This window comes from Cupressus sempervirens, chromosome 6, assembly GCF_028749045.1.
Source record: "Cupressus sempervirens isolate cs-2001-9-10 chromosome 6, ASM2874904v1, whole genome shotgun sequence".
NCBI classification, from domain to species: Eukaryota; Viridiplantae; Streptophyta; class Pinopsida; order Cupressales; family Cupressaceae; genus Cupressus; species Cupressus sempervirens.
The window spans coordinates 363,365,122-363,380,078 of record NC_143123.1 but is presented as its reverse complement, the minus strand read 5'-3'; positions in this window follow the sequence as shown (position 1 = coordinate 363,380,078).

Below are 14,957 nucleotides of genomic sequence, written 5' to 3'. Positions count from 1 at the left end.
CTATCCACTAATTGTGAAATAAACCTACGAATAGATTGAAGCCTTCCCTGTAGTCCTCTCATCTGACTGATGTTCCGAGGTGGTGGCATGTCCATTATTGCTTATACTTTCTCTGGATCTACTTCAATTCCTTTTGCAGAGACGATGTATCCTAACAACTTTCCTGATGTGACACTAAATGCGCATTTCTTAGGATTGAGTCAAAGGCTAAATTTTTCCATACGATCTAGGATGGGTCCCAAATCTTTTAGATGAGTAGTGCGTTTAGCACTTTTGACCAAGGTATCGTCAACATAGTCCTCCATGGTTCTATGCATCATGTCATGGAAAATTGTGGTAACAGCCCGTTGGTATGTGGCACCAGCATTCTTTAAGCCAAATGGCATCGCATTCCAACAAAAGGTTCCCCATGCACATGTGAAAGCCATTTTCTCTTGGTCTTCTAGGGTAATTTTTATCTGATTGTATCTAGAAAAACCATCCATAAGTGAATACATCTCATAGCTAGCTGTCATGTCCACGATCATATCAATATTAGGGAGCGGAAAGTCATCTTTAGGACATGCCAAGTTAAGATCATGAAAGTTTGTACAAACCCTAATAGATTTATCGTGCTTGGAAACAGGAACAATATTGGATATCCATTCAACATAATCAATTGCACGAATAAAACCAGCTTTTAGAAGTTTTTCCAATTCTGCTTTGACGAGCAATGCAACATGAGGATGCATTTTTTGAAGCTTCTATTTAACTAGTTTAATGCTTGGTGCTATGGACAAATGATGCATGATAAAATCAGGATCCAATCCTAGCATGTTAGAATATGTCCAAGCAAAATTTATTTTCTTTTCTTTGAAAAAGGCAATGAATTGTTCCTTCTCATCAAGTGACAGTGATTGTGCCAGATGTATCAAATGAGGATGTTCTGCTGTGCCTAGATTAATTGGTTGTGTCGGCTCTATTAACACTGATGATCTCTCCTGAAAGTGACTGGGAAGGACATCAAATGTCCCATCCGCAGGCACTTCAAAGAGGTTTTTGCCCTTGGATACGTCTTTTATTTTTACTTTTTTGGGATCCGATACTGCCACAATGTGGTTTTCACCATCGGACCTCTTACATTTTTTCTTTTTAATTATGTGACTGAGATATTTGATATCGGCCTCAGTCATGTTGACGCTCTACTCATTGGTGGAAGACGTCACAAGTTTGATAGCATTAAGGTAGCAGGCGAGAGCATAGTCATTCTGGAACGTGGGGACTTCGTTAGATGCATTGGGGTTCCAATCTATAAGCTTAGGATGTATGAGTGAGAGAGTAGTGGTTGGTTCAATTGCGTTCACAGTATAGTCATTAAGTGTGTGGACTAGCAATTCGAGACCTACGGCGACTTCATCCACAGGTGTGTTCAAATGCCTCAAAGTACGAACATTAGTAATTGATGACTCTAGGACATTAGTTGGATCAGACTCCCATGACCTAACCCTAGACGTTTCACCCACTTTGATTTGATTTTCATAGACATGCACTTGGTCAATGTCTTTATCAGTAGTAGCTTCTGAAAGAGAATCAAATTCATATTCATGAGAATCGGTGCTACATGGCGAGAGATTATAGAACTCCCCAACAGTGATAGGGACATACTCGCCTTCATCCTTTGGATTCTTACACAAATACTCAATACGGCATGACCAATTAGATTCTCCCTTTTCTGAATGATATTTGAGTTGTTCAGTATCATCCTCAGAAGAGTTACTAGTATCATCCACAGTGCTAACACGTAGCACAAAGTCATCTAGCTCAGCAAAGAATTTAGTGAGATCATAAGGAATAGGATGAGGGTAGGAATCCTCATCATTAGATTCTTCCTCTTGAGTACCTGACTCAGATTGTGACTCATTTTCAGATGAACTCTTAGGTACGGGTATGAATTTGTTTGATCTCAAATGGAAAGGGACTTTGTTAAACCCTAGACTAGTTGTATCACTGTTGTGTCGAGCACTTGCTTTGATAGGATTGATCAGGCCATTGTTATTTCACCCAATAGGGCCAGTTCCCTTGTAACCAAAACGCTTCATAAGCCTAAGGCCAGACCCATATTTCTGAGGAGTAATTTCTCGAACTTGTTCTGTTAGGTCCACGGGAGCCTCTTCTTTGTAAAGCCATGCGACAATGGCTCTGTTTTCACTTTCATCCTCTAAGGGAACTATAGCCTTGACAAAAGTGCCACTATACTTGGTCTGAGGTGTCAGCACGAAGGGCTTCTTTGCTTCTGAAGGTCTCCCATAATGTCGAGAAGACTCTGGGAGAGATGTCAATGATAGCACTGGTTCAATGTGGTACTCTCCCATGCTAGTTTCTTTCAGTTTGAATGATTGCTCAATTTTTTTCAGCTTATTGTCATGATAATCAGTGGACTCATGGTTGGTAGGGACAAAAGTTTCAACAGCTTTGAGCATATTGCAAGTATAGCTAGTGGTGGCAGGAAGAGTAACTTCAGAGCCATGAAATGGGAACTTGATGCATTGGTGGTATGTGGATGGTATAGCGTGCATCTCATGTATCCATGGCCATCCTAACAGAATGTTGTAGGCCAAGGGAATGTCAAGCACCTGACAGGTGACATCCCTTTCGACAGGACTGACACAGATTGGTAAAACCACAAGACATAGAGACTTTCGTTCCACCTCATCGTACGCTTTGATAGTGATCTTTCGTCGAGGATCAATAGAGTCTTCAAAATAATTCATTTGATTTAAGAAGAGCAGCAGAGACAATATTTAGGCCAGTGCCATTATCAATGAGTACCCGACAAATACGTGTCTGGTGGATCATAACCTTGATGTGTAGAGGCTGATTGTGTGGGTGATTCAGCGAGTTGTCATCTTCTTCAGAGAAGGTCATAAGATAAGGTGAGGTCAGGTGACCTACCATGGATTGAAATTGCTCAAGACCAAGATCTTGAGGAACATTCGCCTCAGTGAGGGCTTTGTCCAGAATCTGCCTGTGAGCAGGCAAGATTTTAAGCAGCTCAAATATGGAAATATGAGCATTAGTTCGTTTCAGCTGATCGAGAACACTATAACTGGTTGTGGTCAAGTTCATTGTGGGTTTTGCACCTTTACCAGATGGACCAACAAGGGCTTTGTCTTTGTGTTGTTCAAGATTTGAAGTAGAAGGCGCAGGGCCTTTAAGCACTAACTTCGCGTGAGAGTGAGTAACAACATTAGCACAGTGTTGCGAGAGCGTATTATTCATTGCATTGGAAGTAGGGCCCCTCAAGACAAATGGTGTCTTGGGTTTGTCGTTATCTTGCTTTCCCTTAATGGTAATAACATTGCAATATTTAGAATCCACAGGTTCAACCATATGAATGACATTGTCATCATTGGAATAGGTATAGTTGACATTGTTGTAGGGTTCTGGCTTCGAAGTCTCTCCCTTTTCATAAGATGGGAAAGGTTCTTTGAATGCCTTGTGGTCTGAGTTTTTATTATGTCCATCTACCACAAGATCACCAACATAAATCATGTCTTGGACTTTATGGCGCAAGTTTATACAGTTGACAGTTTGTTAACCTTGTGGTCGTGGGTTCGAGCCCCACGGTGGGCACCAAAAATGTATGCCTAAAATGTGAGCACACTTCTATGAATCATTATATTCAAGATTACTCAAGAATGAGGTTTCAAATGGCAACTCATAGCTCTCTAGTGATGGAGTGCAAGGGTTTTGCAATGGAGGCCCTTAGTTTGACCTAGTTCATGCCCATGCAAGTACACCATGAAATGAGAGATTCAAAGATCCAAATTGCATGAAAATGGAGATGAAAACTAATCTATATGATAACAATGCAAAATCTAATCTATGAAAGCAAGATCTAATCTTATGAAAGCAAATATGACTCTAAACTAACATGCAAATTCAATGATAAAAGCCCATGATGAAAGCCATGGGTGCAAGAGAGAATGAGACAAGAAGATAAAAGTTCTCCACAAAAAGCTTTAACATTCAAAAACTCCTTCTTCAAAAATTGCTCTCCAAACTTGCAGCATAACAATAACATCATCTGTGTCTAAAATGAGGAGAGGGCTCTCCCTTATAAAGGAAATTATGGAGGTGAGAGGCTTCTCACAACCAATATGGGATAATAGAGTTTGATCCATGTGAGACAAAATTCCACCAATGAGAAAAGAGGAGTGGTTGAGAAGAAAGTGAAAAGATAAGTCCCACTTAGAAATATGTGCATTTAACTGTAGAAATTAAACAAAAGAATTTATTTTATTTCCCTTTCATCAACAAGAGATATTTAAGTGGGATTTTTATTTAATTAAAAGGGAGCAAGTTATTTTAATTAAATAGGAGATATTTAATTAAATTAAAAGAGGGGTTTTTCTCTTAATTAATTAAATGCGGATGAATTATTTAATTAAAAGAGAGGTTTCCTTTTAATTAAATGGGGACTTATTTTATTTAATTAAAAGAGGAGATTTTATTTTAATTAAATAAGACTTAGGATAAAATGATCAACCTTAGAAATAAAATAATCGAATTTGATCAAGGAAATTGATTTGAATTGATTTAATAAAATATTGCAAACCATTGATTCAAGAAATTTGATAAATTTATAAATTGAATAATGGGGGCCCATAGTCTAGGCGACCATTTTAGGGTGTATACAGGTACCATGGGGATTGGGGACCAACCAGAATGCAAACCATCATTGATTCATCATTTTTGTATACAGGATCTTGTAATTTCTCAACTGAAAATTGATATGTGTAGCTTCTTGTGGAAGGTCCAAAAGTGAGCCAATTATAGACATAACATCAATAGCCTTATTCAGAGGATGTGTGATATGTGTGAACTAGATCTTGGTAGAGTGTTATTTCATCTTGTCAACCATCTCTTTATACGGAAACAAATAATCATCCTTTGTCTAATACTCATCTAGGGTTTATTTGATGATGAGTTGGGAATCACCAAAATTTGTAATTTTTTGATCTTCCATTGAGTGGTTGTTCTAAGTTCTATTATGAGAGCCTCATATTATGATATGTTATTGGTGCATAGAAATATTAACTTGAAGGATTTGGGGATGTAATCACCTTTAGGGGTGACCAGAAATAATCCTTCTCTTGGTCCATTAGATATGTAAGATCTATCAAAGTAAAGTTTCCATGGAGGTTGTTCTTCTATTATACAAAGATATTCATCAGGAAATTCTAAACATACATATACCAATTGATTCAAAATAAATTTCCCTTTCACTACTTTCTAATCCACATATTGGATATCGAAGTTACTAAGAAGCTTGACCCATTTTGCTAGATGCCTTGTAAGAGTTGTTTGTGTTAGAATATATTTCAATGGGTTGATTTTGAGATGAGATTTACTGTGTGGCTAAGCATGTAGTGGAAACATTTTTGAGTGGACAAGACCACTGCCAAGCATGTTTTCTCCATAGGTGAATATTTAATTTCATAGCCAACAAGAGTACAAATTATGTAGTATACGACTTTCTCTTTTCCATCATCATTCAATTAAGGTAATAACACCCCCTATGTTGTAGGTGTAGATGTTATGTACAAGATCAATCATTTGGAGACAATTGGTAGTACTAAGATTGGTGGATTTTCCAAATACTTCTTGAGTGCTCTAAAGCTACATTGGCAGATGGGATCCGACTTTAAGCTTTAATATTTTTTCAATAGATGTGTGAATGGATGTCATTTATATGCAAGTTGTGAGATGAATCTTCATACTAATTATAAACTTCCTTGTAGGATATGAAGTTGTCTTAGTCTCCTAGGAGGAGGCATGTCCATTATAGCACTGAATTGCTTAGGGTCAATCTCTATACCTCCCTTTGAAATGATGAATCCTAGAAGTTTCCCTAATGTGACACCAAAAATACACTTTTTTTGGATCCAACATTAGACAATATTTTTCTAGATGGTTAAAATCTTCTTCTAAGTGATATAGATGATCCAAGGTGTCTAGTGATTTGACCAAGATATCATCTACATAATCCTCAAGATTTTTGCAGATTAAGTCATGGAAGATAACTATCATTTCTAATATGTCGCCCCAACATTATTTAATATAAATGACATCATATTGTAATAGAAGGTCCCCATGGGGTTGTGAATGTTGTCTTATGTTGATCTTCTAGAATACGAATCCGGTTATTTCATTAAAATCTATCCTTGAGTGACAACATCTCATGTCCGATTGTGAGGTCTATAATCATGTCTATATTTGGCAAGGGAAAGTCATGTTTAGGACAAGCTTTTTTAAGGTCCCTGAATTCGGTGCATATTTTGATGTCACCTAATGGTTTGGTAATAGGTATCATTTTTAAGATCCATTATGAATAATCAATAGGTTAGATGACTTTTGTATTGAGAATTTTCTCCAACTCTACTTTTACTAACAAAGCTACCTTAGGATGCATCTTTCACAATTTTTGTTTGACTAGATTTTCCTTTGGATCTATTGCCAAATTATGTACAAATAGCTTTGGTCTAATATTGGCATATCTTGATATGACCATGCAAATTGGCCAATTTTTTTCCTAAGTACTTCAACAAGTGCTTCATCTTGGGGATTTAGTATAGATGTTGAGATATGAACAAGCCTTGGGATCTCTACTATCCTAATGTTGATCGACTTTGTTTCTTCAATGATGATAGATGATACTTCTTGTTTGTTATATTGTACGGGAAGGATGAAATCTCTATTTTTAGGTGCCTTTAGGAGGTTTTCACTGTCAGATACATCATTCTTTCTATTTCTTTTTTGATGAAGTCTAGTGGTGCTCCAAGGGAGTTTCACCAAGAGACCCTTTGGCTTTCTCATTATTCTAATTTATTCTTTTAATAACATTTTGGATACTAGAGATTTCATCCTCCCCAAAGTATCCCTTTGGATATAGCTTGTAGACATATGTTGATGGTAGTATGACCTTTCTTATGTGGTATTTTAGCTCCCATGAATCTTAGGAGCATAGTCTCATTCAAAAATTTATTAATATGGAGCATGATTGGTTGGCCTCAATCAATGAGTTTGGGATGTGGAAGTGAGAGGTCAATGAGGTTAATGGATAGCTCTTAGAGTATAGATTATCCTAGGAAGATATTATCAAGGGTATCATCATAGGCTCTTTTTTCTACCTCTTATGGGATGTCTTCAACTTTCATGAGTTTGTTCTAGATATTAAGAAACATGTGGTTGTTCTTATTAACACCCTTAGTTGTGGGTAGTCCAAATCCAAGACCTTTCTTCTTGAGATTTTTATATGCTTCTGTAGGTTGTGTGATTCCTGTTTCCTTTTGGCCTAAGCCACCTCCTTCATAGTCCCATTATTCTATCATAAACTTATGTGAATGGGGATAGTTTCCTTTGAGATAATGCAAAAGGCCTTTTTCCTCTAGAGGTGGTTCCTTGTATAACTAAGGGCTAATGTATGGTGCCATTTATTTCTCATTTAATATAGAATTGGAGACAAATGTGGAAGGGCCAACATATTTGAGATGAGGACGGTGTCATTCTTGTTGCCTTGATACAATGAGCACCCTTGTGTATGTGGATCAAGAGGCAATGTACCAACTAAAAATGAATTTGGGAGGCTATATTCACCAAATCCTAGGTGGTTGATCTTAAAGTGTAATGTCCCCTTTTTTTGGGACATTATAAAACTGATAGGCCAATCCAATATATGACATTTGAGGACTTAATACAAGATTATTGAGCCAATTTTAATTAAAGGAGAGTGAATAAGAGATGAGTTGACACGAGGGATAGGGACAAGAGTATAGAAGTTGAAGATTCATAGGTTGGGTCTCTAAAAGGAAGAGGAGAAGCTCATTTCTTTATGCCTAGTTTATGATTCTGATTTTTGGTTTTCTCTCTTGGAGGGCTTCTTGGAAAGCTTCAGCTTTCATCTAGCTTGAGGACATAAACCCTCATGCCAGTAGACAATGGGTACAAATCCATTGTCTGTGGAGATGTTACATCAGATGTTTCAGATGTGCTTACGAGTTCTTTTCTTAGTATTCCAATATGACTATAAAGCTATATTTAAGATTGGATTTTCCAATGCTAGTTATTGTATTGCTAATGTATAATGCAATAACATATTCTGGGGTTGTATTGCTGATGTATAATGCAATAACATATGGGTCAATGAGTTTGACTCAAAAATTACACAACTAAATCTTGATAGCAATATCATAATTTGACTTGCAGTGAAAATTATCTCCCACTTATCAATATTCTAGGGTATTTTATGAGAAACTATTAGTTTATATTACATCTTTATTTGTTTATGTTCTGAAAATTTATTGCGAGGAAAGTATTAGGAAAATATTATTTGGGATAATATAGTGGTATCAAAGCTAGTTTTTCCTACAACCTATAGAGTTTATTGAGAAAGAATTTACAAGAAGAATTTATCATTTTCAGAGTTGGAAATCATTTATCACAATTTTTTATCAAAATTTTATCAAAGCCACATATCTTCCTAGCCTATCAGATCATTTGAAGAATAAGTTTAGCAACCATGAGATTTCATTAAATTGGTTGGATTGTAAATCTTTAGACAAGAAAGGTGGACCCAAAATCCTCAAAAATAAAAAAAATAAAAATAAAAATAAAAAAATTGAAAGAAATTTTGTTTTTGGCATCACATATTCTAGGACTTGAGCCACAAATTATATGGAAAAGATTATACAAACCTAATTCCAAATATTCAGGATTGAATAATAATAACTCATTGGAGGCAATACTGTAAGCAATGATTTGTCTCAAATATGAAGGGCATTATTGGCAGCATAACAATTATCAATTGAAAATATTTTTATAATGTCTTTCCGTTGATTCAGTGTACACACAGAGACTAAATGGAACATGATTAACCGCACAAGAAGTAATTTTTGTACAAGTCATTCAGGATATTCATTTCCTAATGTATGACGACTCATTCGAGGTAATAGTAAAGAAAGCCTACAAGGATAAAGAAGACATTGCAGAAGCTACAGGTTGGAGCCAAATGTATGATGCAGATGGTAGAAAAGTAGTAGAGGAAAAGATGAGGAAAATACTTAACTCAAGCTATGAAATTTCTCAATCAGGGCAATTTTTGAACTTCTTCTTAGGTCAAAAAAATTTATAGCTCAAAACCATAGGGACGACAGTGGTCGATTTTCTCTTGTTGGAAAATACCAGGAATGTCAGTTTGCAAATGATAGTAATACAAGAACCGTTATAAGAAAATGATTATATATCAAAGTTGAACATTATTATCACATCAAGCATAAATCTTTTGGGGTACTTATTGGGCTTTTTTTGCTTTAGTCGGGGTTTCTTGACCACAATATTTATAGTGGGCAAGGTTATTATCGTATTGAATATTTTTTGTACATTAAGTAATATAACTCAAAAACTTTAAGAAGTTTTATATTTTGAATTAGGGAGAAATAAAGTGGAGATTCTTATTGCCTATAGAAAGATTAGAGCAATACCATCTCGTTCTTTCAATTCTAAGAGTTGATCATCGCTTACCTTCATAATCAAACAACTTCACCCTTGCTTTGGGCCTTGTGGAATATAAGATTGGTAGATGATATTCTTCATATATTAGCAGGTAGTTAATTCTTGGCATGACTCAACCTTTATTTTAAAGGCTATACAAGTGTAGAGGAGATTATCAAAGTTATGTTGGGAAAAAAATTGCCTAAAAACTATAATTTATCCATTAATCACTGCGATATCTGAATAAGCTCTTATTCTTGGCAATCCACAAAGTAGTGAGTTGAAATTGCTACTAGAGTTCCATAAGTGTTACTTTCCAAACAATGAACAAAGGGAGCAAAATGTTACTAAGTAGAATTCCCTCAAAACCCAATGAACATAATTATTGCTATAAGTTGAAATGTAGTTGACAAGAGTCTGGGAAAAATCATTTGGTGTTGTTACGTTGCAATAATGTTAAGAAATAATAATAGTGGGACATTTAATTAGTATTGCCAATAATTATATGACGTATAATACTCTCAGGAGCATTTAGAAACATCACAAGGATGTGGCTACTTTGTCAAAATTTCAAATGAAATGAACAAATTTTGAAGAGATCTAAACATTGGATTGGAAACATTTTTTTGGGTATGCCAATGATTTAACAAATTTTAAAAGAACTACATATTTTTTGATGGTAACATAATTTGTTAAGGGACTTATTCAGTAGTCACTATTTTTGGATGGAGTTTTGTGATTTAATCATAAAATAGGTGCTTGCATCTGAGGTCACATTTGCTAAGAGACAAGAGTTGCAGAGAAGTAGAGAATTCCATTCTTTCAATCAGAGTAACTTATCTCAAACACTCAAGATATTCCTTTGATAACATCACTATAGAGTATTCTCAAAGATTAGTACAACAACCACGCAAATCAAACTGTTCGAGAAACTAATAAATATAAACTCCATCTCCTTGAAAAGTGTTTATTTAATTCTTAAGCAATAAGCTTGTGACTTGTATTGAAAATTAGCACCAATCATAGAAGGGGATCTTATATTGGTGTAATAGTGATAGCCATTGGGGTCACAAGTATTAGAGTTCTAGCCGTATGCACATTGCGGTGGGCAAGAAAAAATGTAGAAAGGTCATCAACTAACAGTTTGGCTCGAGTACTATATGAAACAAGTGGCATTGGGAGGGGTCATTAGTTTTTAGACTGAGCATACCAACAGATTGAACAACTACAATAGTGCTAAGAGATTTGTTTTCTAAATTGGAGGTAATCTCAGGACTTAGGTGATAAGTAACATGCAGTTTGGTGATTTAAAACAATGAAATCTTTCTCCAACAGTCACTATAGAAGGAAATACATTCTTTAATCAAGAAAAGGCACAAGTAATTGAAGCGGTCATGGAAAGTCTAAAAAATTAAGTGTTTTATTCATTATTAAATAACACCTTTAATGGTGAAAAACTACTAAAATTGAAAAAAGAAAAAAAACTAGGTTGGATATGCTTACTTGGGTTGCAACTAGAACACATGGAATCTGCAAACAATATTCTCTCAAAATTGGAAGAGATAGCAACATATTTGACCAATGTAGAGCAAGCAGATTATAGGCTCACAAATTAGGCCTTACGATCTTCAATGGTTACCTTGGTCCAACCCAAGTTTATGGAACATCCACATAAAGATGTGAGGCTTGTAGTGCCTCTTGTCTCAATTAGATTATGTGAATAACATCTCCTACAATAACCTACAATGATGTGGTGTTGAAGAAAGTTTTGCAGCTAATAGTGAAGAACTTGGAAAGATTACATGATCAAAAAGGCCCTTATTTTGACAAGAGGGTTTAGATTTTGGATATTATGACAGAGATGAGATTATTTATATTATAATTGACCTTGAATGCAATGATTTAATTCTTCAACTGTTAGAATGCTTCTTGTTTGAAATTAGGAGCTACCATTCAGGAAGTGTAAAGTGTTGTATGCACACTATTATATCTTCAATTCTTGATGTAGATGCTGAAATTTGCAAGAGGTTGTAGTCAAACTTATTCACTTTTTAGAGGAGGAAACATAGATATTGCAAAGGCCTGTTTAAGTTGATGATCTCAAATGCAGCCTTCAAGCTCATGGAGGAAGTAATTAAGCATATAATCAATAGATTTCAAGATCACATGATGGATAGTGAGTTGATCTCTATGAGTTTACAACTTAAAGGAACGCTTATGAGATAGGAAAAAAATTTCTTAACATGTGAGGACACTAGTACACTCGATCATGTTTGTGAGAATCATAATAATGAAGTGGAGGCTAAATAAATTCAAACCAATGTTGGGAAAAATGTAGATAAGATGATTTCAATTGTGGATAAGGAACACACAAGTTTTTACATTGGTGATTTAGAGGTTAGCCTTGGCCAACATCTTGATGAGGCTAGTTGTACTCGAAGCAATAACATGTTGGAGTCTTTGTATGATGAGCCTTTGCGTGAAAATGATAACATAGAAACATTTTTGTCTTTGCATGCAAATCAAAGGAACAAGGAAATTGATGCCTATAATTATATTTTTGAGGGTGTGATGAACCATGTGTTTTTTATACACATGACATTAACTTTGAGGAATAGTCCAAGATGACAGTACAAGATGATGACTTGTATCAACATGACAATAATGAGATTCATGCCTTAAAGAACCAGCTAAAGGTTAGTGAAGACATGGTTGTGGAATATTTGGTATGTTATGAAAACACTCACATGATGGTTGAGGATCTCCATAGGAAGGTTCAAAAGGGAGTGTAAGGATATTTTCTTGTTGCTGATTTGTAGGTAGTCAAAACAACCCTTGAATCTATGAAATTAGATTATTTATGTTTTCTTTCTGATAAGGACTATATTCTTAAAGTTGGTTGAATATATGTGGATCAATTGAGTAAAGGAAAGAATGAGATTATGGAGCTTAAGTATGCTCATGAGGCATTGCATGATACATAGATTGCTCTTCATTGTACAGTTCTGCAAATTCATGTGCCTTGAATCAAACTCAGAGTTGCTGAGAATGATCTTTCCAACAATATGTATATTCAGATTTGTGAGGCAAATATCATTTGTGCTTATTGCAAGTCTAGTCTTCTATGTTCAAACTTATGTGATTAAAAAAATCTTTGCTATTTATCTGTGGGAAGGAGAATGCTTGTAGATCAGACTACTTTGTAATGTGTGTTCTCCAAACTACATTCTCAACCCTACATTTATCCCATCTAGAGGGTATGTACCTCAAGGGACATGACTATTAGTTTTGGCAATAACACAAGATTATCCCTAAATCGCCAATTTCAAGGAGTCTAAATATAATTAACAAAACTAAGCATTAGTTAAGTTAAATGCAAAACAAGAACACCTTTTGGAAATCACCAACTTCTCTAGGGAAGGTATAAATGTGTTAATTGTCAATTATTGGATATATATTATCCATAGAAGAATGTATAGCCCATACTAATAGACCTGTAGCATTATCCAAGTTATGTTCTCAACACTCCCTCTTAACCTGATAATCCTACAGAGAGATATCATATCTAGCTACATCAATACAGATGTTAAGCAAGAATTAATACTCTATATTTGTCTATCTCTTCTTAGTATGTAGCATAATAGAACACATGGTACAAAGTCATATTACTAAATGTGTGATATGATAAATCACTACTACTAGTGATAAGATACATGTTGTGACTCATAGAAACTGGTATTTCTATATCACAACGAGATCCTGAGTTTAAGATCTACCAGAATACAGGAAAAACCCAAAGAATTTCTAAAATTCTTCCTTTATCCAATTTGTGACCCATGAACATAGAAATGTCAATGTCACAAGATGATCTAAAACTCATCTAGATCTTATAGTAAAATCTATTGTTTAGTACATTATCTAAGAGATCATCATCTCTCATAATGCCTTTTACACAAGTATTCATTATTTCAGAGATTGTCACCTCTTAAATAATGATTACACATGGTGGAGCCCATAACAGTCAATAGCCTGAAATGTTCTATCTTTACTCTAGATAGAGGTTTGGTGAGTATGTCTGCTGTCTGATCTATAGTACAAATGTACTCCAATTTTATAGAATTCCTTTCTACCATGTCTCTTACATAATGGTAAGGAATTTCAATATGCTTGGATCTGTCATGGAAAATTAGATTCACCGAGAGCTTGATGGAACTCTAATTATCACAATGAATAATTATAGGATTCATGGCTTGCCCAAATAATCCCACAAGTAACTTCCTCAACCATACTACTTCTCGAGAGGCCATCACTATTGCAATATACTCTACTTTTGTGGAGCTCTGAGAAACTGAAGACTACTTTCTGCATATCCATGAAATCATAGTTGATCCTAAACTGAAACAATATGCCAAAGTGCTTTTCCTATCTTTAACACTTCCACCCCAATCTAAATTGATGAATCTATGCAAATCTAAAGCAACTTTCTCATTTTTAAGTCCATAATTAAGAGTGCCTTGTAAGTATCCCATAATGTGTTTAACAACAACTAGGTGAATCTCCTTAGGTTCACACATAAACTAATTTAAGGCATGAACAACATAGAAAATATTAGGTCTTGTATTTACTAGGTACATCAATGACCCAATCATCTTTCGGTAGAGAGTAGAATCTATTAAAGGTGATTCTGCAGCTGCTTCTTTAAGTTTATGCAAATTGGTCTCCATTAGAGAAGACATAGACTTGCAATTCCACATTCCAAATTTCTTCAAGACATCTGAAGTGTACTTTCCTTAATTCAGTATGAATTCTTTTATACTTCCAATCCTATGAAGTAATCGAGAAAATCCAAGTCTTTCATCTTGAATTCTCTACTTAGATCTTTCTTGCACTGATCTATAAGATGATCATCAGTGATTAATAAATCATCAACATACAATATCAGTATTACCATACCATCCTTATCTCTTTTATAATATAAGTTTGGATCGGCTTCATTCTTAGAGACTTCATTCTTAGAGAAACATATGCCAGTGAGATATTTATCAATCCTTTCATACCAGGCCCTGGGAGCCTATTTAAGCCCATAAAGAGCTTTCTTGAGCCTGCAAACAAAGGTGTTAGGATCATGGGTTTCAAATCCTTCTGGTTGCTCTAGATAGACTTCTTCTAAAATCTTTCTATTGAGAAATGTTGGCTTTACATCCATTTTATGTACCTTCCATCCCTTAGATGTGGCAATTGCTAAGATAGCTCGAACAGTAGTATATTTGGCAACAAGAGAAAAGGTTTCTTCATAATCAATCCCTTCTTTCTGAGAAAAACCTCTGGCTACAAATCTGGCTTTATGTTTCTCAATACTCCCATTAGTATCATGCTTTATTTTGAATATCCATTTGGAAGAAACAACAGATTTTCTTTTTGGTCTT